Genomic DNA, 24,869 nt, shown 5'->3' on the forward strand with positions numbered 1-24,869 from the left:
ATTCATTAGAATATTACAATTTTAATGTGTGATGTGACTACTACTGTTTTATTCATCCGCAGCGTGTAGTGATGTTTACTCATTCTTTATGCTGATTCAATCTCAAATAGGGTTGTAACAGTATGAATTTTTCACGGTATGATAATCGTCTAAAACAATACCACGGTTTGACGGTTTCGCGGTATACGGTATGTTACAAATGTTACAAAATAATAGAACAGTGAAGCAAATTTGACTTTTTCCAAATAATATATTTTTAATTACTATAAACAACACCACTTACAATGAACAAATAAAAATAAGAAAATAATAAATAATGTGTCAAAGTCCAAATAAAGTCCAAATAAACATGGTGCAAATCCTCAGTAAAAAATAGATATAAATATTTACTATACTATAAATAGTTACATAACGAAACTAGATTCAATATGGAACATCCTTAGGTTTTATGTGCCAGCATGGATATGGTTGTCTATCGATATGGATTTGGATATGGTTGTCAGACAAACAGCTGCATCTTCATTTGCGTCTTTTGAAAACAGCAAGAGCAGCAGTTCGTCTTTGCTGTGTCACTGTTTTGTCATGTTTCTGTGCTGCTGTGCATGCAAAAGTACTTAGTATGAGAATTATTTCATGAAAAACTTTTTTTTTTTTGCGTTTTATTTAGCCGCGCATAAATGTATGTCTATCTCTCATTCCGTGTTGTTCAAAAAGCTTGGTCCACAAACAAAAGTGAAACCTATGCTTATTGGTTGTAATATAGCGAGTTTGAACCAATCTGGGCATGGAGGAGGGATAATGCATCAATGTATCATGTCTGATTTGTCCGGAGACACAGTGACGAGCGTTTCTTTGTCAAATCAGCGTTGTCAAATGTTGATGACGTAACCGCACTGATTCCGGAGCCTATGAAAGTCCGCGAATGTTATGTGCAGCACTGGAAAGCTGAGATTCTCTTCTTTATGCCAATCTTTGAATTGTATGAATCGGATCAGCGGATCAAAAGTTATTAAACATTTAAGAGCAATACTTATTTTTAGCCGCGGGCGGCTGTCTCGGTCTTTAAGGGTTAAAACCGTTGATATGCAATTGTTCATGGTATGATAATCGTGCACGTTCAAATCGTGGTAAACCGTCATACCGGTATATTGTTACAACCCTAATCTCAAATGAGGTAATCAAGTATATTTGGTTGTTTTGTTCACACTTTGGCTGAAAGTCTCTTGTATTCTCTAGTTTATCTTCTTCCTGTTAGCTCAGAATCCGGGAGTAGCCTGTTTAAATAAATGATGATGATGTGTGTGCTAACTCTAGTGTAAGTCACGGTCAGTGGCATTTAATGCTAATTTCTGATTGGCGTTTAGTCCAGTAGGGAATATATATTCAGCCACTTTATAGGGTCCACTTGTTAAACCACTTTTTAATACAATTATTTAATCAGTGAAATACATGACAGCAACTTAATGAATTTAAGTATGTAGATGTGGTCTAGATGATCTGCTGAAGGTCAAACTGAGAAAGGTGATATAAGTTATTAACACCCAACTACCCGCCAGATGCGGGTAGTTTTAAGCAGTGTTAGGTAAAGACAGACACTCCCACTAGCCACTTTGGCTGGTTGAAAATATTTTTCCTGGATAATAATTCTTAAAAGCATGGGTTCGACAATAAGGATGGTCCAGTATGCATGCAAAGGCGATCTTAGATTTGAGAAGCAACAAGACTGACAAAAATAATTGTGTTTGTGCGAGCAATAGAAAGCAGGTGAATACCGAATGAGAAGACAATCACTCACGCTAACAACTGAGGTGATGCGCGTGACTGTTTAAAATGTGTGCGCGCTCCCGTTTCCTTGCGTGAAGCAACAGTGTCTAAAAACACAACTGATGTGATCGGTTCTCTTTCAAATAGACTACAAAAAGTAATGAACATGCACCCACAGTCTTGCTGCCTTCAAAAGTTCTAGATTTGTCTTTTTGTGAGCAGCACCGGTTGCTTTCGCTTCAACCTTTCTTTGAACAGATTATTCATGGGTCTATCATTAACCATGTGTGTGTGATCATCCTTTCATAATCACACAGTATGTTTTTGACCTGCATTATTTTGCATTAATAGGGTTTAATTATCATTTTTTACAATAACATAGCTTTAATGGGAGAATAACTCCTCATTTATGTGCAGTTAACTGGTGATCTGGGACCTTTAGCCAGGGCAGATTACTGTGCATATGTTTTGTTAAATAAAATGTATGGTATGCAGCTATATTTTGCTTGTTTTGACACATTTAAAATTTGTGGCAAAGAAAAAATTATTTTTTTTATGTTTGATGTGGTCAGAGATAAATTTGGTAACTCCTTCATTTTGAACTCTGGAAATTATGTGAAATAAAATAATAATTGTAATACTATGAAACTATGACCAATTTTAGCTTTTCAAACTCATATTCATGTGTATAAAATATATTTTTCCAACAATAAAATTGCAGCTAGTGATGTTGGAAAACTACTAGATACAATAGCTAGTGATCAAAAAAGTTAATGTCAAGCCCTGTTTGTTGGTACCAGATGTGTTGGTCTGGTGATATACCACTGTAGTGGTATTTGGCTAATAAAATGGGTTTGGGCGTCAGGGTTAGGGAACCCCACTACAGTTGCTCAAACAATTTAATTATTGAAAAAATATAAAGTTTCAACAAATGTTTGATTTAATCAAGTAAATCAAAATTAAATGTTTAATCAGCTAGATTAATGTATTAATAAAGGGGGAAAACTAAAACAAAGCAAACAAGCGTTAACTTTAGCAAATTTTAGTTCAACTCATCATAAACCAAACAAACTTAAATTTCCAGGCCCCGGCACGATACCTATTACAGTAATACTCTTTACAATACAATCAACAAGTGATAAAATATAAAATAAATTTCCATAAAAATATAATTCACTTCAGAATATACAAAACTATTATTAATTAAATGTTTGCATGAACAAACAAACAAATAATAATAATAATTCAAAGCCAAAATCATCACACATTAAAGAATTTAGATAGCTCAATTTTAACAGCAGATTTTCCATTTGTGCCCGTTAAAACAACTGTGTTATCAATGCACTTTGAAATGTCTCTTCAGGTTGTGTACGTTAAAGTAGATTTTCAATTTGTTCATGCTGAAACAACTGTGTATTCAATTCACGTAAAGAGTTCACACTTTGCTGATGATTGTTTGGCATGCTGTCCTGGGAGAGAGCACTGAGCTCTTAAGATCCTCGAGCCCGGGGCTCCCTCCCGTTTGCAAGGGAAGAGGGGAGTCTGAGTTCAGGTAGATCTCGAGAAATCCCCTGCTGTAGTAGCTAATGAACAGATAGTGATTGCTCTTAAGAGCTAACTACTTATTAGGAGCATGTCTATGGTGCCGATTTGGATTAGTCAATTAACTTAAGTTGCATGTTTTTGGACAGTGGGAGGAAACTAGAGAACCCGGGGGTAAACCCACGTGAGCAAAGCAAGGAGAAAATCTAAACTCTGCAAAGAAACATCAGCTGGCTTCGTAAGGACTAGAACCAGAGACGTTCTTGCTGTAAGGCAACAGTGCTAACATTGGGCCACCGTGCCACTCATCTAAGAAAGGAGGAGGAGTAAGGGTGGAAGAGGGGATTCTTCAAAAGGAAGATGGCTGTCATAAGGAACTTGTGAGTATTTATAGTGGTTTAGGAATCGTCTGATTAGTGAATCATAAATTGAATAATGCAGCACTGGCTGCAAGCAATAAGCATGTGATCCTCTCGACGTTAGTTTATAAATAACTTCACTTTGAAACATCTCTTTAGTTTGTGTACGTAAAGTAGATTTTCTATTTGTGCATGCTGAAACAACTGTGTAGCAACCATTTCTAAAGTTTATGATACACAAAGCAACTTTTGGAGCAACGTTTTAGAGCTATGTTGGGCAATAATGCTGCCAATTGGCAACCAGGTGCGACATGGAGAAATTAATCCAAATACAATTTGGATTTCACATTCTCAATATTAAAGGCAAACTTTGCTCTGCAATGTTGCTCATCGACATTGCTCATCAACATTGCTCAAAAAGTTGCTCCATGTATCACCACCTCAAAGTTGACAGAGAATGCTCCAAAATCAGAGGAAAAGGGCCAAGACAACAGATTCGACAACAGCCATCTGTGAAGGTGAGCTCTCTCATTAGCTGTTCAGCTATGAATCAGAGCGAGAGCACAAGGTTTCCTTTTGTGAGATGACACTACAGAAGAGACTAGATGCAGTTAACGCAGAGTAACAATACAGTAAGCTTTCATTGCCAGTAGTTTTTTGGCATCCGCTTGGTGTGTCCTAGGCTTTATGTCTATTTCAACCATGTCACACACTCAAATCATCTCAAACTGACCCTGTGATGCCAATATGGACCAAAATCACTGAGGACTATTTTCTGCACCTTGTTAAACCCATGACACAAAAATTAAGACAAACAAAGGGACTAACAATGTGTACCTACTTAATAAAGTGGCAAGTTGGTGTTAATAATACTGTCAAATAATGAGAAACAAAGCACAATACAATGGCTTCCATATAGTTTTGGTAGATGAGCTAAGATTGATTTACAGATTCAAAGATCTGGGGTTTGACATTGTAAGGAAGGATCCGGCAACTTGTTTTGTTTTGTTCCCCGTCAGGAAGAAACCTGAAGCTTGAGCACACACCTCTCTAGCGATCTCTGCTACAAATGTCAAGTTCATTTGTGAGTCTTACTACAGCTTATCTCATCTCAGAAGTGCGACATGAGACTGGCACGTCACCTCCTGCCAGCTCAGGTAAACCCAACACTGTTTCATGCCCCGTTGCATCCTAAAGATGATCAACCGAGTATCCTTAAGTCATTGAAGGCACAAAGCACATTAGATTCCCCAAATACAGTCATTACCACGGTAGCCTTATTAAAGATTCAAATGTTTTCACTGTGTACTATGCCAAAGCTTCAGGAGGAGTAAATAATACATATACCTCAATGCATGTACTTCTAGAGAAACTCTTAGCATGTGTGCACAAGTCACATTAACTCTTCTAGCTTTGTTGTATTATGTGGGAAAAATGTAATTGCAGCATTTCATCTCATTTTATTACAATTTTAAGAAATTTAAGTTAGGACTGGGCAATTAAATCTTTATTTAGTGACCGAACACCATTGTCAATATCAATAAAAAAAGAGATTTGGTATGAAGCGCTATAGTTTTATTAAAATGTGGTTGCTGAGCTCGTGCCTTGGAAGTAATGCCAATAAGCTGAAGATGTGAGTTTGTCATTTTCAATGGTGACTTGCATGACGTGCACATGGGAGTGACGTGCACATAGTGTGCAAGCGGCGCACACTTGATGCACGTGAATTTTCCAGGCGCACCGCAATTCATGCAAGTAGAACTAACAAATCTCCTTCACACTTTGTATGGAATATTCACATTTCAGTAATTACCTCAGGCTAACACAGCGCACCTAAACACTGCAGTGCTTTTTACTTTTCACCATAAACGTGTATCAAAGCTTCAGCAATGGTTTGTCCATTTTTCATCCTCTGACAAAACTGCTGATGGACACAGCCTGATCTCACGAGAAAACGTAAGTATTTTACGCTTTGGCAGTTTAGTGGCTAATTCGTACGAATTCGTACGAGTTCAGTCGTAAGAAAATGTACGATTTTAAAAAGGAGGCGTGGCACCCAACCCCACCCCTAAACCCAACCGTCATTGGGGGATACGCAAATCGTACTAAAATGTACGAATTAGATAGTACGAATTTGTACGAATTAGCCCCTAAATGAAAAAGTTACGAATTGTCGTGAGATTGTGTTGGATGGACACCTAGTTACAGAAAAAAAGCAGGGTAGCGCAAGCGCAAAGCACATTGTAGATGGTGAAGGAAACAGTGTCACTTTAGGTCAGAATAACAACACATGCTAAAATGAGTCTGGTGGCTAGCAGCAGTGAGGAAATTGTAAATATAAAAGGGTGTAAGAATGTCTGTTTTTTTTTCCTTGTGTTTCCCAGCCACTAGCAACCCATCTGAAAGATTTTTTTAGCATAGGGGTTAATGTAGTCATCCAACTTCACAATTTGTAATGTTGCAATATGTACGTGAATAATAATGTCTGGTTCCTTCACTTGAAAGCTCAGATTTGATTATCATAATTTCTTTTGTTTACACAGTTTGAGGTTTACTGTGCCATTATTGTTGACACTTTACATATGTTGACTTACCTTTACCATTACATGACTTGACATGACATGACTTTAGCTTTACGTTGACATGCCTTTTCATACACTTTGTAATATTTTATTCATCAAGTATAAAAAATCTCTTTAACATTTGTTTATTTTGTTATTAAGATATCATGTTTTGTTTAAATATTTTTATTTTGACTGTACCTTGAACTGTACCTGTATTTTGAATATAACTAAATGTATTGTAAAAAATATTCAATAATTATCGATACTGAATGATATGAAAAATGATATTGTGATCATTTTTTTGCAATATTGTTCAGCCCTAAATTAAGTAATAAATACAGAATTGCTATTTTACATCTTGCAACCACTATACAACAACTTTTTCTCAGAATCGTGAGGTAGTTTGTATGGGAAAAGTCTTTCTATACCTTTTTTTATTTTTTTTTTGGGAACCACAAAAAAATGCAAACCTTTAAAAAAATGCAAATGACAATGCTTTCGATATAAACCACACTGACACAGACCCGGGAAAACTACTAAAATTGATTTGCATACCAAGCCAGGGGTCCGTTCTTTGTACAATAATAACTCAGTTAGCTGGATTTGATAATTGACGATTTAACACAATTCAGGATAGTATCCTTCTTTAAAAAGAGTAGTTGTCATAGCAACAGGTCTATAAGCTCAAACCTACTCCGAAGCAGGCTTATTTCACATAAAGAGGATTAGATTGATTCATTTCAAGTAAAGGTGGTATTGAAAGTGTAACTGCAGATATTTCTTTACAAGTGTAATCAATTGTTGTAACCAATAAGAACTGTTTTACCTGGATCCCACCTTTTCTGGACTTGTGTAAAGAGTATAATTGCTGTATTGTTGTACTGTAAGTCAGAACGGCCTAGGAACTCATTGCAAGTGTTGAAAGTGGCTTCTGCTGATGAAACTTCAAAGTATCTTCAGTACACTTGATTTATTTATTTAAATCTCTGACTCCAGCTCTTCTTCATCTACCAGACTGGTCATTCTTTAGGTCAAACTGTATACCATCCCTACAGTTTACTCTAGTGAATCTACAGGTTGAAAGCTGCAGTATGATCTGTGTATAAGCAGTGTTCCCAAATGATTAGGCTCTCTTTAGTGAATCAAAATAATACAATAGTGTTCAGGAGTAGCCTGACTCCCCAACAAATGATTCGTCTAATCCGGTTCTTTGTATAAAATCACACTTATTACTTATTACTGTAATAAGTTAGGAAAAAAATATATTGTGAAATAGCTTAAGAAAAGGAAAAAAATCTTTTATTTTTTTAAATGGAACAAACTGTTTTGGGCATTAAAATGTCTCATTAAATCTGTCATTAGTCTGTCAAATGATTTTTTAACAGCTTTATTAATATTTTATGACATTTTAATGACAAATTGACTTTGTACCAGTGTAGTTGAGGTCAAGAAATATATATTTATGGCATCGTTATAAAATTCATGATGTATTTATAATGGCTTCATGACAATCATGTTTATGGCAGATTTATGACAAGTTTTGTTGTCTTAGTAATGTCAAATTGTCATGACAAAACAAAAACAAAAAAGGTTGTGATGTATTGCTTTGTCAAGTTGACTGATCAAACAATGTCATCTTTGCATTTAAAATGTCACAACAGAGCAAATGACACTTAATGAGTTGTTTTAAGAATGTTTAAAATCTTATTTACATTCATGATTATAAAGGTAATCATTATTAACACCCCTTTAAGTAAAGTATTACTCTCAAACTTTATAAACTTTTTTGTTTCGATCAGTCAGTGAGCTATAGCTGAGCTTCTTCCCAAATCCATAATCATAACGAATCTGACACTTTTATGAAACGAACACGATAATCCAGTGACTGTGATGTGAGGGCACAGGATGTTCTGCTCTACAGTTACGAAAGCTCTATTTCTGCACACAAGATGAACCGTTCAAGTCTCTGATGACCTTTGAGAAGTAAACTTCCCGTTTTTCGCGATAGGGTGTCAAAGCTTGTGGATAATAGGAAACCATTGCTGGTTGAAAGTCGAGGGCGGTTTAGCATGAACGCGTGTAAACGGCTACCAGTGGAGCAATGACTGGCAGTAGCCACATGGTGTCATAAGTTTTGCTATGGTGTCATCAGAGCATAAGTTCCTTCCTTGTTGTTATACAGTTTAAGCCCAGGCCTCTTTTTGTCAGCTGCCACCGCAGACCACATCCTGAACTCTGGTTTAGTGCTCTTCCTACTGATATGACTGCTATCCCACAGCAGACACTCGCATATACTGTGTGCAAACTCTGGTGTTGCTTAAACAAACTTAACAGGGCTTTGAGGCATAAGTAACATATTAATCTGGTTAAAGGTTTTGTATTTAGATCGTTAATAATTGAAATAAATAATGATTCAAGATAATTTTAATAAAGAAAACAAATGTATATATGTATTATAGGAAATAAATTTAAATGTATTACAGACACACAAATGTATTTTTTTTAATTGTTTATCGACTCAAATGCAGCACTAACAAATGATGTATAATTAAATATCAATAATAAGAATTGTCCACTTTTAGATAAACTTCTATAATCATCTGCCTATTGTATTTATCTTCTGTGTATTTTGCTTATTGATTTATGTTGAGTTTTTACAAAACTTACTTTTTTCGAATTCCGAGTTTCCCTTTTGCAATTAAAGTTTTCAAGTATGAGTTAATTGATTTCAATGACTTGATTTCAATCTCACAATCAAACCAGAGCTCAAGAATTGCAAGAGAAAAGTCAGAATTGTGAGAAATTGAATTGTGACAAAAGTTGCAGTTACGTTTTTCCCCTCTAGGACTTCCATACTGTAAAAAAAAATCCATAAATTTGACAGTTTTCCTTATTTTGTGGTTCATGTTTTTATTAATTTCTTTTAATATTTATGCTTTTGAGATCTTATGCGACCTTCTGACAACTTTAAACTTAAAATGTTGGTAAAAGTGACTTTTACGAACATTTTAAATAATTTAAAGTGATAATTTGTCTGGTTTGGTGTTCTATTTTTCTGTTATTTTACAGATTCATTTAAAGAGGACAGATGCAAAAACCGCTAAAAATCTTCAGCGTATATGAATTATCTTTTGTGTAATCTGTTATTGTTTTAATAGTTTTTTTTTTTTTTTTTTTTTACTAAAATTGCAAAAAAAAAAAGTTGTCACTAAAATTTGCTCAATTTGTCAACTGGAGCACATGCAGATAAATATTATCTATAAAATCTGTTTATTAAAAAAAGTTTTAAAATTCTAAAGGGAAATTATTTTTATTGCTGAAAAACACTGAGGGTAAGACTATAGCGTGTCATATAAAAGTCTTAATTAAAATATGTTTGTAGTGAAAACAAAAACATATATTTGTAATAATTGAAACTATTTATGTTGATTTGTGTTATTGCTTCTATTCTTTATGTCATTTAATTCATTACCTTATAATATAGACATACAGTTGAATTATTACATTCAGAATTTTCAGCCCCCTGTTCATTTTTTTTTATACCCAATTTCTGTTTAACGGAGAGAAGATGTTTTCAGCACATTTCTAAACATAGTTTTAACAACACATTTCTAATAACTGATTTATTTTATCTGTGCCATGATGACAGTAAATAATATTTGACTAGATATTTTTCAAGACACTTCTATACAGCTTAAGGTGACATTTAAAAGCTTAACTAGGGTAATTAGGTAGGCAGGTTAGGGCAATTAGGCAAGTTATTGTATAGTGATGGTTTATTCTTTAGACTATTAAAAAAATTTAGCTTAAAGGGGCTAATAATTTTAATCTTAAAATGTTTTTTTTTTTATATAAAAAACTGATTTTACTCTAGCCGAAATAAAACAAATAAGACTTTCTCTAGAAGAAAAAATATTATCGGACATACTGTGAAAATTCCCTTGCCTTGTTAAACAATTAGCCCCACTTTGAAACAATTCAAAGTGGGGCTAATAATTCTGACTTCAACTGTATTTAATAATTATTCATTCATTTTCCTTTAGCTAGTCCCTTTGTTCATGAATGTCGCCACAATGCAATGAGCTGCAAACTTATCCGGCATATGTTTTTCATAGTGGGTGCCCTTCAAGGTGCAACCCAGTACTGGGGAACACCTATACACTCACATTCACACACATACACTACAGCCAATTTAGTTTATTTAATTCACCTACAGGGCATGTCTTTGGACTGTGGGGGAAACCAGAGCACCTGGAAGAAACCCATGTGAACAAGGGGAGAACATGCAAACTCCCCACAGAAATGCCAACGGACACAGCTGGCACTCAAACCAGCGACCTCCTTGCTGTAAGTCGACAGTGCACTGAGCCACCATGTCACCAAATATTTAATATGTAAAAAGCTAAATAATTATATTAACTGGGCCATGAGTGATCAGTCGTTGTATCCTGGCAGAAAGCAGGATGGATAATTTGACAGCTTTTGTGCAACACAGAAAGGAAAGACCAGAACAGTTTACTGAGCACGGCATGGCTGTTTTACACTCATCAATATTTAAGCAGGCCAGCTTTCTGCTTCACTCCCTCTCTCTCATGCTTGAGTGCAGGTAATTCTTGCATAATTTGACTTTAATGCATTCTAAGCTCACAAAGAAAGAACAGCAAGAGGGAAAAAAGTATGCGCATCAACATCAAACACTTGATCACTGAATATGAGACAAAAAACAACTAAATATATAGTCACCAATTAGACTGGCACACACTGAAAGAATGTGCTACTGCTACTTCCTGTTTGGAGGCTGTGTGGTCGTTGAGTGCAAACCTCTATACCTCCTACTCAGATCAAAAGGTTGAAAGCATCCCTGAATCTCTTCTTATCAGGTGCGAAACGTCCCCTTCCTCGGGCCTAACCTTTTGAACTGCCTCTTCAAACCGGCTCAATCATCAAGGCGCAAACAGAACACAGTGGAATTTTTATAGCAGGATTTAATTATAGTGAAAGTGTTCTTGTCTGTCTGCATTTATGTGGTGAGCTAAATGTGTGACCCTCAACCAAATTGCCAAATGACACACCAACAGAAAGATTAGGGGTGCCATTTCATTTGTTTGCTTGTAATCACTTTTTACCATTGATTTGATTGAAACTCTGTATTAAAATACACTGATGTAACTACTGCAGCTACTCTAGTGAATCTACAGGTTGAAAGCTGCAGTATGAACTGTGTATAATCAGTGTTCCTAAATGATTAGGCTCTCTTTAGTGAATCAAAATAATACAATAGTGTTCAGGAGTAGCCTGACTCCCCAACAAATGATCCGTCTAATCCGGTTCTTTGTATAAAATAACAAAGCATCAAAAGCAGTCTTGCTCTTGAAGTCTGAAAAAGTATAGTGCAACCAGTCAGTGTAATCACTTACATCATTAAAATTGTATCTAAGTTGCTTATTTAATTACTATGTCTGATAAGAAACTTAATTATTCAGTAATTTAATTAATTGACTCATTGCTACCTAAAATCCCTGTAAATCTAAAAATCTAGGTGTTTCAATTCTTTAAATTTTAAGGGTACCTGTGATGAAAATCACCTTTTTTTAAGCTGTTTGGACAAAACTGTGTGTAGGTAAAGTGTGTCCACAGTCATATTTGGGTGATTTACAGTGCATCCGGAAAGTATTCATATCGCTTCACTTTTTCCACATTTTTTTTATGTTAGAGCCTTATTTCAAAATTGATTAAATTCATTTATTTCCTCAATTCTCTACACAATACCACATAATGACAATGTGAAAAAAAGATTTTTAAAAATTTTTGCACATTTTTGCTCAGGTACATTCTGTTTCCACTGATCATTCTTGAGATGTCTCAGCAGCTTAATTGGAGTTCACCTGTGGTAAATTCAGTTGATTAGACATGGTTTGAAAAGGCTGTCTATTGACCTTATTCTGAAATGCGGAAGTGCGCCTGTTTTCGCGATTGTCTTAGAACAGGGGTGTCCAAAGTCGGTCCTGGAGGGCCGGTGTCTTGAAGATTTTAGCTCCAACTTGCCTCACCACACCTGCAAAGATGTTTCTAGAAAGCTTGGTAAGAGCTTGATTAGCTAGCCCAGGTGTGTCTGATTGTGGTTGGAACTAAGATTTGCAGGACACCGGCCCTCCAGGACCGAATTTGGACATGCCTGTCTTAGAACTTCCGATTCAGTCGCCTATGGGAGAAATGACTAGGAATAATAAACAGCAAAAAACTGTCAAACTACTTGCTCTACAAACAAATGTTTGCATGACTATACAGACCAAGTAGAATAATATAACAAGGAAATATCAGTTTGCAACATCAAACAGTGAAACGAGCAGTTTTTAATGTCTAAAAATGAATGGAAGTGAATGAGACCGGAAGTCTTGTGCCAAAAAGATTAAAATGGCTGTGCCCGCTTGTCGGCGAAGAATAAGGTGAATATAAGGTCCCAGGGTTGACAGTGCATGTCAAAGCACAAAACAAATGTGAAGACAAAGGAATTGTCTGTAGACCTTCGAGACAGGATTGTCTTGAGGCACAAGGCTGGGGAAGGGTACTGAAAAATTTCTGCAGCTCCAAAGTTCCAATGAGCACAGTGGCTTCCATCAAGACTCTTCCTAGAGCTAACCGGCCATGTAAGCAGAGAGCTGAGTGATCAGGGGAGAACGGCCTCAGTCAGGGAGGTGATCAATAACCCGATGTTCACTCTGTCTGAGCTCCAGCATTCTTCTATCGAAAGAGGAGAACCTTACAGAAGAACAACCATCTGTGCAGTAATCCACCAATCAGGCCTGTATGGTAGAGTGGCCAGACAGAAGCCACTCCTTAGTAAAGGGCACATAACTGCCCACCTGGAATTTGCCAAAAGGCGTCTCAAGGACTCACAGACCATAAGAAACAATATTCTGTGGTAAAATAGGATCCAAATCCCTTCCATATTGAGGCCCACTGTAACGTGACATATTAATGTGGTTTCCCTGCTGAATTGATTGACAGCCGTGTATTAACACGTCTCCGTAGTAACGCGTATAATCATATCAACAAGATATGATGCACAAAGCAACAGGAATTAAAAGATCTGTTCAGCTTTCTGGTCATCAATCATCATCAAATGTGATCAAGAATGAGTTTTACAAGTTTAAAACGGTGCATGTTTGTAATTAATTAAAGTGATTTTAGCATTTTTACTAAATAACATTTCAAAGTCATGACACCATCCTACAAAATAATTTCCAAATCAGTTAATTGTTTCTTATGTTTAATTTAACCTGCTTTAACTGAACAACAGAATTGTTCAGCAAAATGAATTTGTATTTTGTTTCTCATCTTCTCTAAATTGATTTATAGAGAACTTCTGAATTTATGTTTAGTATTGCAGACATAAATAACTTGAATGAAATTACTTAAAAATGACCTTCACTTTTTCTGTGAGATAATTAATTACATTAACTAATCACTTAATTAAACCTAACAATGCATGCAACTAGTTTAGACTGACTCAAAAACAAATGAACCTATGAATTGTAAACAAACAACAGAACTTTTGCATTTAGAGATCTGAACATATTATGTTTTTTTTCAGAAGTGACTTACTACTTACTAGTGAGGCTAAGAAAGTAGCAGTATATAAATGCTATGACAAGCCTGATTTAGTTTTGTCCTACAGGTTGTTTTGAAGTCCTGTGTGGAACACACTCATAATTGCACAGTGGTTTCCAAAAAAGTATGGGATGCCTATAAAAAGGTGTCTGGTGCACATGGATAGGAAGAGAGTTTGTCCAACAGATGGTTTGTCTCTTAGGCGGTACTAACATTACTGTTGCCTTGAACCAGATCAATGCAATGTACAGATTTCCATACAAATGACTATTTTAACTGTTTCTTTTTAGTGACAACACAATTGCTGTACTCTTTCTAACAAATAACTCCTATAAGTCAGTTCTTTATAGAAAATCTAAAGCATCCAGCACAGCCAGTGTGCTCTTACTACACCCCAAAAATCCTTTATTTCTTAATTAAAAAAAAAAAAAAGTTCAATGTGGAGTCTGGCTCCCGGTTATTAAAAGCAGATTATTTTTTCACAAAAACACACAGTACAATAAGTGTGGTCTGACTCCTAAACAAATCACTTTTATGAGACAATTTTCAGTGAAGCAAACCATACAATATAAGCTGATTCTTTTTTTAGTGAATCAAAAGCATACACAGCAACAAGTAGTCTGACTTCTGAACAATTGACGCTTATTAGTTGGCTCTTTTAGTAAATAAAAAACATACAGAGCAACATGCAGTCTGACCTGAAAACAAACGACTCTTATTGGACGGTTCGTTTTAGAGAATCAAATATAGTCGAGTAAAACACCAGAATAAATGACTCTCATCATGAGCTGATTCTTTTGAGTGAATCCAAAACATGCACAACTTCTGCAAAAATGAAGTTAAATGACTCACTTGAGTCAGTTCTCTGGTTTGACCTTCAACCCAAAGGGTCAAATGACACCCTGAAAAGAAGATTAGATGTTTTGAAAAAGGGTATTTTAAAGAAAACGGCCTCAGTCAGCACTGTTGAATTTATTCACATGAACTCCACTTATTTGTAACTTGTTAACAAATTACCTAATATGTAAGACGTTCAAAGTGATTCATTAATAATGTCCACATCAATGAATCACTTCTCACAAAAGATTGCTTCTCAGTTAAGCATTGATGTAACACAATGGAACCTAAATGAAGGGCAAACAAGACCAAGCCCTCTAAGGCAGTAAAACCCAGTATGCAGTAGTAAAGTAGGTTCTATCCGCACTGTGAAAGCTAATGAATGGCCACATTTATTGGGTGGTCATGTGGACCTCGACACAAACAGTAGCAGTTATATCTGGCCTCCTTGTTTTATCTCATGATAGCGTTTGTATAGAGGATGAGGAAACGGAGAGAGCGTGAGAGAGAGACATTCTCTAGGATGTTTTATTCTTAGTTCTTGTCAAATTATTTATGCTCTCTGTTTGTTGCCTGAAACGATTGCTCTCACAAGGACAAGCAGGAGATGCTTGAAAATGCAGCATTGCTGCGACTGCGTGTGTTCTAAAATAGGTTTTGGTACACAAAAAAGATGGACAGAAATATTTGTACACGTGTTTTAGAGCACATCCAAGCTAGATGCTCTGTGATGAGAAATTTGTCAATTCACATTGAATAAATGCAAAATGTTGTTTTAGGGTAAATCTTTAATGCCTTGATTTTAGCGAATTAAAAACATTCAGTGAATCCCATGTAGAACAACTGATCAAATGACTATTATGCGTTGCCTTTTTGTAGTAAATCAGAAATGAACACCTTAACCCCCATACTTTGCCCACTCTTGAAAACATGACTCTTTTGAGTGAACTCTTTCAAGTGAATCACAACACACAGTACGATTGTAGCTAATTCTTTTAGGTAAATCATAACCTACAGTAGAAGCAGTGTTGTGTTGTTCATTTTCTAAATGACTCTTAGGGCCTGATTTATTATAAATATTCAAATTGATTTTACTCAGCCAAGAAATGGCTTTCGGGGAATCTAAAACAGTGGGGTATGCAGACAAATTAAGTCATTTGTGGTGAATCAACTAGTTTTGTTCAGTTACTGAGTAAATGACTTTAATGAGCCAGTGAATTATAACATAGTGTAATCTGTATAGTGAGTTTCCTGAATGAATCTTATGACCTATTTTATTTTAGAGAAGCAAAATCAGTAAAAAAAAAAAAAAGTCAATAAGCAATGGCTCTTACAAGCTGGTTATTTTCAAAGAATCATAAACAAACAGTGCAGCCAGTTCAGTGTGATTCACAAACAAATCTTTTTGTGCAATTCCTAAGTGTACTAATGTAGTGAACCAACTTATGAACAAAAGCTTTCAGTGAATCAAAACCTGCAGTACAAAGAGTGTACAATGAATCTTGAATAAATGACTAAAGAGTTCATTTAAGTGAATCAATAACATAATATAATAACTTAATAACAAATTACTCTTATGAATTAGTTCTTTTTAGCGAATCAACACATACAACTAACTGTTTATTATGTTGTCAGCAGTATTTAACAAAGGTCAACTTAAATTAAGAAAAAAATGTGAATGTAAATAGTTTAAAATCTAATTTATGTAATGTACACAATTTATATTAAAAAAAGTAGTGCATCCTGACAGAATATACAGATGTGAGCAATGAACAGATTCACTTGTATAACATGATCTCGAATACGTGGAATCAACAACATTCCACATATTCAAGCATAGCAAGTCGAATCAAGGTTTTCCCACAACACACTGCAGGGTGATTTCCACCGTGAAGGAATCTGGCTCATCCTTTTAACTTCACATTGATCAAACCTGAAAAGACACTGCTCATGTGACCAAAACAGCCATTGTTCTGCACCAGGTGCTCTACAAGAGCGAGGTCACCTGGTTCACGTCCGGCAGAGCAGAAAAAGACGTGACAGCACCTGTTTGTGAAGGTGTGTCATCTCTTCTCTGGAAACCTGATTATTACGATTGTGGTTTTAGAACCAACACCCACATGACCAAACCTGCCACCACTCCCTGTTGAACAAACACCTTATTCAAACATATATAATCTTTTTATACTTGATTTAATTTGTTCACGAGTGGACGGATACAAGTGCTCAACTCTCTCCATAGCATTAATATTTGCCCAAAAACAAGCAAATCATAATGCAGAAAATGCCTTTCGATCTAATCAAATTCAAGCAGATCTGGCTTTTAACAACACTTCAGATTAAGAGAGGCTCCGTTTCAAATGTTAATGTGGAAATTGGATCTGTTAATGTGGGTGAGGATGTGTGTCCAGGTTATGCAACCGATGCCTGGTTTTCTGTCATCAATCACTTTACAGAGGCCTGGCTGGACTGCCGGTGACCTCCACTAAAACCAAGTCAGTAGTCTATTTCAGACTACGCAATTGATATGCCTGGGAGCCACTGTTATTATGTTGGTCAAGTGTGAAGTTGCCCTCCGATGTTGATCAGTGTTTTTTGAAATGATAGTTTTAAACCAAGAATGCCAAAGCTGTCAATCATCGAAATCAATTGTTTTAATTTTTAAACCGGCAAGTGTTTTTATATCAATCATGTGCACACGCATGTTTTTGAGATTGGATGGACAAACATACCACACTCAAACATAAGTTAACGCTAAATATCTAACCAAGTTCAATTCATGTTTATTTCTATAGTGCTTTTACATTGTAGTTGGTGTCAAAGCAGCTTAACATACAAGTTCTAGTAAATTGAAACTGAGTAAGTTTTACTTATAAGTTTTACTTTTAGAGTTTACTCATAAAAAACTAAAAGTGTTTGCATCAGTATATTGAATCTTATAATTAATCTATTCTATTTATATTTATATTTTTACGTTTATGTTGTGTTATTCTTTATTTTAACTAAACAATGGAGAGGAACATAGGAATCTGTGGGGGAGCCAGAGGGAAAGAATTGGCAAAGGACGTTGAGCTGGGAATCGACTTGGGTCAACATGATGCCCTGTTCACATGGGGCGTCAGCTTCAACGCTTCTCATTTACTTTGAATGGGTGACGTCAGGCGTTGCCGAACTGCATTGTGGACCCATCGGCGCTGCTTTAGAGGCATTGCTCGCTGCAAAAGTTGGGACTTACTCAACTTTTCAAGCGCCGACGGAAGTGTCAGCCAATCAGATCACTGTATTTAAATACACCAGCTCAGACAGTGGCCTACTTCTGACTAATTTCATTGGCTGACCCTGCTATGATGATCGCATCAGTCCCAACTTCAGACACGCCCTCTGTCAAGTGTTGACGCTAAAGCCCAATCTGAATGGGGCATGAACACCTCAACACTTTACTTTTTTTATTTATATTGATGTTGATAGTTAGCCACACCATGTTGGTGTTTCGTAACATTTATTTTTTATGAGGTGGAGGTGGGTTGTTGAGCCCAACTCTCAATCCCCATAATCTATAAGACCAGGACATACACACATACACTATGGACAATTCAGCTTACTCAATTCATCTATAGTGCATGGAAACCTACATGAACGCAGGGAGAGCATGCAATCACCATGCAGAAATGCCAACTGAAAAACTTGGCACTTGAACCAGCGACCTTCTTGCCTCCGTGCTTTATATTGACTAATATTAACTTTTGTTGAACACAAAAATAGATTTTTTTTTCTAGAAAGTTGAACACCTGCAACCCCTGACATCAATAGCAGGAAAACAAAAACCACAGAAGTCAGTAGTTACAGATTTCCAGCTTTCCTTAACATATCTTCTTGGTGTTCAACAGAAGAAACAAAATCCGACAGTTTTAAAACAAGTGAAGGGTGAGTAAACGATGACAATTTTTTCATATTTGGGTGAACAATTACTTATATGCTGGGCACGCACCAAACACAAACGCAAAATATTCCTGCAAGTAAATTGCATAAAGTCAATGAAAAATTTTAATAAAGATGAATTATCAAATCACACAGAATGTGTGACGCATTCGCCTCAGTCATGTCTTCCTTCAACACACGAAAAACATTTTACTAGTAAACTAGAATGAGTAACAAAGTGTTCGGCTATTTGTTTGAACCCAGCATTAGTCTATTTTCATTGCATTAAATGTAATTTTCTAAAAGAAATACAATAGTGGCATTTGGTTTCTCACACAGTCTGATCAATTATAATAGGCTGAGCAACCTTTGATCCATCATAACAATGTTTAGAGTGACCAGAACCTTGAATGAACCGTTTCATACACTACAAGAAAGTAAGTGGTCTTGCAATAAATAATCTGAAAAAAAAAATAATAATAATTTAATTAATAATTTTATCTTTAGATTTATGTAAATCCAATACATGAGACTCTTAAACAAAACAAAGAATCTTTAAAACCGCATAGCCCCATCCCTTTAGAACTGAACCCACAGAAACCCAAGCTACTGCACTTCTCTTTCAATCATACGCCCTTTCTAATTACTCCCTCTGTCTTTGTTCCTGTTTAGCTGCTCTGTTATTGCCTGCAGACTGGAAATCATTGGCTAACAGTTGTTTATTACAGAGGAAACCCGTCCCACTCCCCTCACGTCCGGCGAAAACATTCTTGTGTGTCCATTAACTGGTATAAAGACTGTGTGGCCTTTATGTGGCGCACTTTGTAGAGGCTCCTGTGGCTTTGCCTTATAACAGCTTCTCCCAAATCCTGCTTCATTAAACAACCAAACCTCTCTGTCCAATAGACGACGGTGTCCTTCCTTCATCCTTTTGCTTATTAGCGCTGGACACTGGCCTTTATTGACCTCACAGCTAGCAGGCCAGACATCAGCACCTCTCCTTCTCATTAGCGCCCACGTCCTCAAGGTTGAACTAAATAAACCTCACAAACACACATGCCAGTCAACTTTTAGTTGCTTGTTCCTGTAGTTTTATGATAACCGGAGGAGGCGGTGTGGCTGCTTCCTGTCTGGAGTGTTGTAAAAAGTCTCATTTTGCATTGCATTTGTTGTGTCTCCAGACAAAAGGTCAAGAGGTTCTCATTCGGGCCCCCATAAATGTAGTTGAATGCCTGTTAATTTGTTAATGTGGCGGCAACACCGGAATTCAGCTTTAGTATTTAGTGGAGGGTTTTTCATCTCTCTGACTTTAGCAAGCATCTGCTAAGTGTGTGTGTGTGTGTGTGTGTGTGTGTGTGTGTGTGTGTGTGTGTGTGTGTGTGTGTGTGTGTGTGTGTGTGTGTGTGTGTGTGTGTGTGTGTGTAGCTGTACAGCATTTTGGACTTGTGAGACAGCTGGATTTTGTCTTTTAAAAGGCATGCGCTCAGGACTGTGGGCTCACACAACATAAACTGGCAAACAGATGCGGTGCTGACAGATACAGTGATGTTGCCACCCTCTCAACACCCCCCAAACCGCAGTCTTTCCATTTCCTGTTACCACCTTCTAGACGGAACACTGTAAAGATTATATCTAGAAGCATTAAAATTTCAGAAAGATTAAAAATACAAATGCTTTATTAGTGGGTTTTATATTTTAATTTATTTGGAGAATTCTGAGATAGTTTGGCAAGCAGGAAGTGTTATATTGTCTTTATTTTTATCATACATTATAGTAAACTAAATGATATGGTTAATTAAAGCAAAGCCAAATGTTCACTAAGATATATTGAGGGAAAGTCGTCGCCTATTGATTAAAGAATTGAACTTGTTACTTGGGATCAAACTTCAGGCCCACCTTTAACATACATTCGTATTTTGTTTAACATATTTATTGATTCAGCTAGTTCATTCTTATGTTAATACTGATATTAAGACAAAAAGTCTGAAATGAAAAGACAAACATCTTAAATGAGACAAAAACACTAATACTGAGTGTTATACATAAACTTAAATACATAAGTGTTCTATTTTTCAGTTCATTTAATGTGTTTAACAGGAAGTTTATTATCTTTCCTTCAATACAGAATCATTGCTGACACCCTGACTCACTCCTGATGTAACCAGGAATCTGTTTGTATGTCTCTTAGGACAAAACTTTACAAAATGTTCTAGCCAAATGAACCAGGTGACAGCAGAGCTGTCAGAGGCTTGATGAAAGTGTGTGTTTGTCTGTGTCTCTAACACTCCTCTCCTTTGTGCCCCCTTCATGAACCCTAGATAGGGAGCGTGATATGGTGAGCAGCTGGCATACCTTTCAGCGATGCGTTTACAGAGGGTCTACCAGCACTTCAGTTCATCCCTTACACAGAGCCTGAACACAAAACACACACATGAACAAACGCAAAGTTAGACTACAAGCCACCTGCATAAAGGATGCTTCGATACATGACATGCAAAAAGTCTGGACATTGTAGTTATCATTTAGAAACAGATTGGTTATGTGCGCTTTTCTTTATGTATTTAACCCGCACAGACTGCTATTGTCAAGTCACCATGAGTAGTCAACATGTGGGTAATCTAGTGCTTTAGGGCATTATTTATGGCTATTATTTAAGATGATTCAAAGACATTTAATTGCATTGATTTTGGAAATAACTTCAATTTCTTTGCTATTTCATATGTTTGATTTTATAAAATATGATTATCATATTATTTATCTAGTTATGTTTGATCTATACCATGTAAATAATATTGAAAATATTTATTTTGTTTCTTGCCAACTTTGTTTTTCACATGAAATAATACATCCATTCTTTAATTCTTGCATTTATTTGTTTGTTATATATTATTGTATTATTTAGTAAATAATTTAATAATGAAAAAATATCTCTATCCAACTAATAAGCTATTTAAACACATTAGGAACATACTTATCCATTCAGTTAAGTCAGATTTCTTTTTAACTAGGCCTTAAATATGTATGTAATTTAATGTGTATTTACATAGCACTTTTATCATGTATGGCCATACACCCAAAGCTCTTCAAAATCATGAGGGGGTCTCTCCACACCACCACCACTAGTGTGCATCATCCACTTGGAGAATTTCAAGGCAGATACAGGACAGCGGCGCCAGTGAGCTCACCACACACCAGCTATTGGTGGAGTGGAGAGACAGTGATAGAGGCAATTCAGTGATTGGGGATGATTAGGAGGCCATGATGGGTTAGGGCCTAAGGAGAGAATTTGGCCAGGACACCGGGATTACCCTACTCTTTACGAAAAGCGCCATGCGATTTTCTTAAGGACCACAGAGTATCAAGACCTCGGATTAACATCTCATCTGAAAGACAGCGATCACTTAAAGTATAGTATCCCCTTCACTATACTGGGGCATTAGGGCTCACACAGACTACAGGTTGAGCTCCCCCTGCTGGCCTTGCTAACACCACTTCAACAACCTAGTTTTCCCAAGTGGCTCCCATTAAGGTACTGACCAGGCTCAACCCTGTTTAGCTTTAGTGAGTAAATAAAATAAATAACAAATAACTGACAATATCTGTAAGTTAACTGTAAATGTTCAATATATATTTTTGATTTTGAAATGCATAGTGGGATGTTGATCTTTCCTTCAACAACTTTTGATGTTTAAAAGTTTGAAAAAAGTTATATGGACATTTTTGAAGTGATATATTGTAACTAATCATACAAAAACCTTATACAAATTATTGTTTCAAACTACTTAAATGTCAATTAAACTGCAGAGTTAAGTTTTCAATGGCAAAAGTTAGAGATGAGCAGAGATCAAAGTCACATAATGCAATTCATCATATTTTTTGAAGATAGCTGGAATGTTGTTACCATTGACTTCCAGAGAATTTGTTGTTCCTAATTTATAAGCAAATGGTTTTCAGTTTCTTCAAAATATCTTCATCAGAATAAAGAAGCTCATAAAGGTTTAAAGCCATCAGTAAATGTTTATTTTTGTGTAAACTATCCCTTTAAGGGAGTGGAAGTTCAAGCATGGACCCTTTTTTCACAGTCACGCTCTCATCAGATCTGTAATGCTGGATGTTCCGCTGGAACGCTCCTCTCTTATCTCTTTGAATCTCTCTAAGATTTTTTTAACATGAAACTCAAAGGTGACCTTTTGCCCCGGCTGTCAAATTTGCTGTCCTCTAACCCTTCCACGGCTCCTTTGAAAGGGACTTGACAAGAACAACAACTGCGCTCATCACTTAGGAATTCGCAACCCTTGACCTTCCTGCATTCATCACAATAGTCAGAGGCGAGTGTCAAGAGTCACACTTTCAAGTCACCAGTGGCTCTTAAAACCATTTAATCTTTATAGACATTCACGTTTTCAAATGCTACAAAAGTAATGCATGCGGCGAATTCAGGAATGCAGCCCTGATTCCTTGTCTTCAAGCTTTGTTCCGTGACGCTCTTTCACTTTTTCATCCCTCTCTCCTATCCGCATTATAAGAGACCCCCGAGAGGAGCAGAGGCGGAGAGGAAGAAAGAGAGCAGAGGACTGGAACAAGGGGAATGGTTAGAGGGGGTTATTGTGGAAAAGGGGATTACCGCCTGTCATTGTCCTGCCTTAATCCCACCATTTTACTATCATTTAACACCTTTCAATGGCTGCCTCCACTTCCCATCCTCCTCTGCACACACAATCTGCTCACAACCTCCTCCTCAGACAGCGTGAAATCTGTTATTCAGCCTAGGTCGAGTGGGTGGAGGCATGGGGTGTTGGGTAGGGTGACAAATATTGTGCTGTGGGGTGGTTTTTTGGAGGGGTTGGGGAGGGTGCTCCGTCCGTCCGGCCGTTTTCTGACCCCAACTTCAACTATTCTCCACGGCTCGACTCGGGGGCCCCATAACCCCCTTTGTTGAGATTGATGGCCTGCTGTTGAAAGAGAAACCAACACACTGCTCAAACAAGCCTACATGGACATTACTGGCAGCCAGACTGAATTGTGAGGCCATACATGGATGTTGCCCAAATGCATTTTAGTGCACACTTTTCATTGTGCGGATGTCAAGATGCAACATAATTCACACTGAAGCTATTCTGTTTAGTGATTTAAATAAATGAAAGTTCCATTCCGACCTTCGTCAGTTAAACTTCACACAACATAGAATGTTAATACACACACACACACACACACACACACACACACACACACACATATATATATATATATATATATATATATATACACACACCCACACACACATATATTTATTGACTTATTTTTTTTTATTGTTTAGGTTTTATTGTTGTTGTTGAGGTTTTATCCATGCACAGATGCCAAGACCTCTACATGGGCAGTCTGATGGTACCACGATCAATCCTTTTAGCCTCTTGAAAAGAATTAATTTGCCCCCATACATCCATCCATCCTTCCTCTCCACACTGAACTCCTCCTGAGTAAAAGTGCAGCTGTCATTTGTAGTTCTCAGTCTTTCCGCCCCCTGCAAGCGCTCAGAGGGCTGGTCCTGGACTGGGGGTGGGCGAGAGTTGGAGGGAATGTGGGGGAAATTGAACAGGTGCTGCTCCCCCCTCACTCTCTCCAGAGTCCATCTCTTCCTGCGTCCCGGAGGAGAGGAAGTCAGAGCTCTGGTAAAGGGATTAGAGGCTTGGATCAAACAGAAGAGCGGCCGTTCTCTCTGTGAGGCCAAACCATGAATTGGTCGACACTTTGTTAACGACAAGCAAGCACTAGCTTACTAATAGCAACATGCTGGTATTTTGTACATTTGACAGGAACATTTTATCCAGTGAAACTTGCACTCAGGGTTGTATACATTTTATAATTTCCCACTCTTCTGGGAATCATACATGACCTTGCCATCTAAAACATTCACGTGTGTGAAAATGCCCTTTTCCTTACTACAGAGATAAGCTAAAACATATTGGCCTCCTGACTAATATATTGTTGGTCCAAACATTGCTGCTATCTCAACTCTAAACTGCATGGACTCTAAAAGACTGATAAAGTCCTACATTAACACAAGATCTTTAAATTCCTGTAGGATGTAAGGTAAAGCTGATAGAACTGTTCCCCTTTTTAAAAGGGATAGTTCATTTAAATTCTGTCATAATGAAAACCTGTAACATTTGACTTCCATAGCATTTGTTTTTCCCACTATAGAAGTCAAAGGTTAAAGGTTTCCAATACTTCTTTTGTGCTTAACAGAATTAAAAATAACTCAATTTACTATACA

The 24,869-nt window shown here is 36.7% G+C and overlaps 1 protein-coding gene across 1 annotated transcript in view; it reads right to left on the reverse strand.

The window, feature by feature from the left end:
• Window positions 1-24,869, reverse strand: part of si:dkey-106n21.1 — a 177,293-nt gene that overhangs the window by 149,568 nt on the left and 2,856 nt on the right. Inside the window, exon 2 of the mRNA XM_073943010.1 lies at window positions 20,948-21,007. The gene's annotated coding sequence lies outside the window, so the exon portion shown is untranslated. The remainder of the gene's footprint in view (window positions 1-20,947; window positions 21,008-24,869) is intronic.

The sequence above is a fragment of the Danio rerio genome, chromosome 25 (genome assembly GCF_049306965.1).
Source record: "Danio rerio strain Tuebingen ecotype United States chromosome 25, GRCz12tu, whole genome shotgun sequence".
NCBI lineage: Eukaryota > Metazoa > Chordata > Actinopteri > Cypriniformes > Danionidae > Danio > Danio rerio.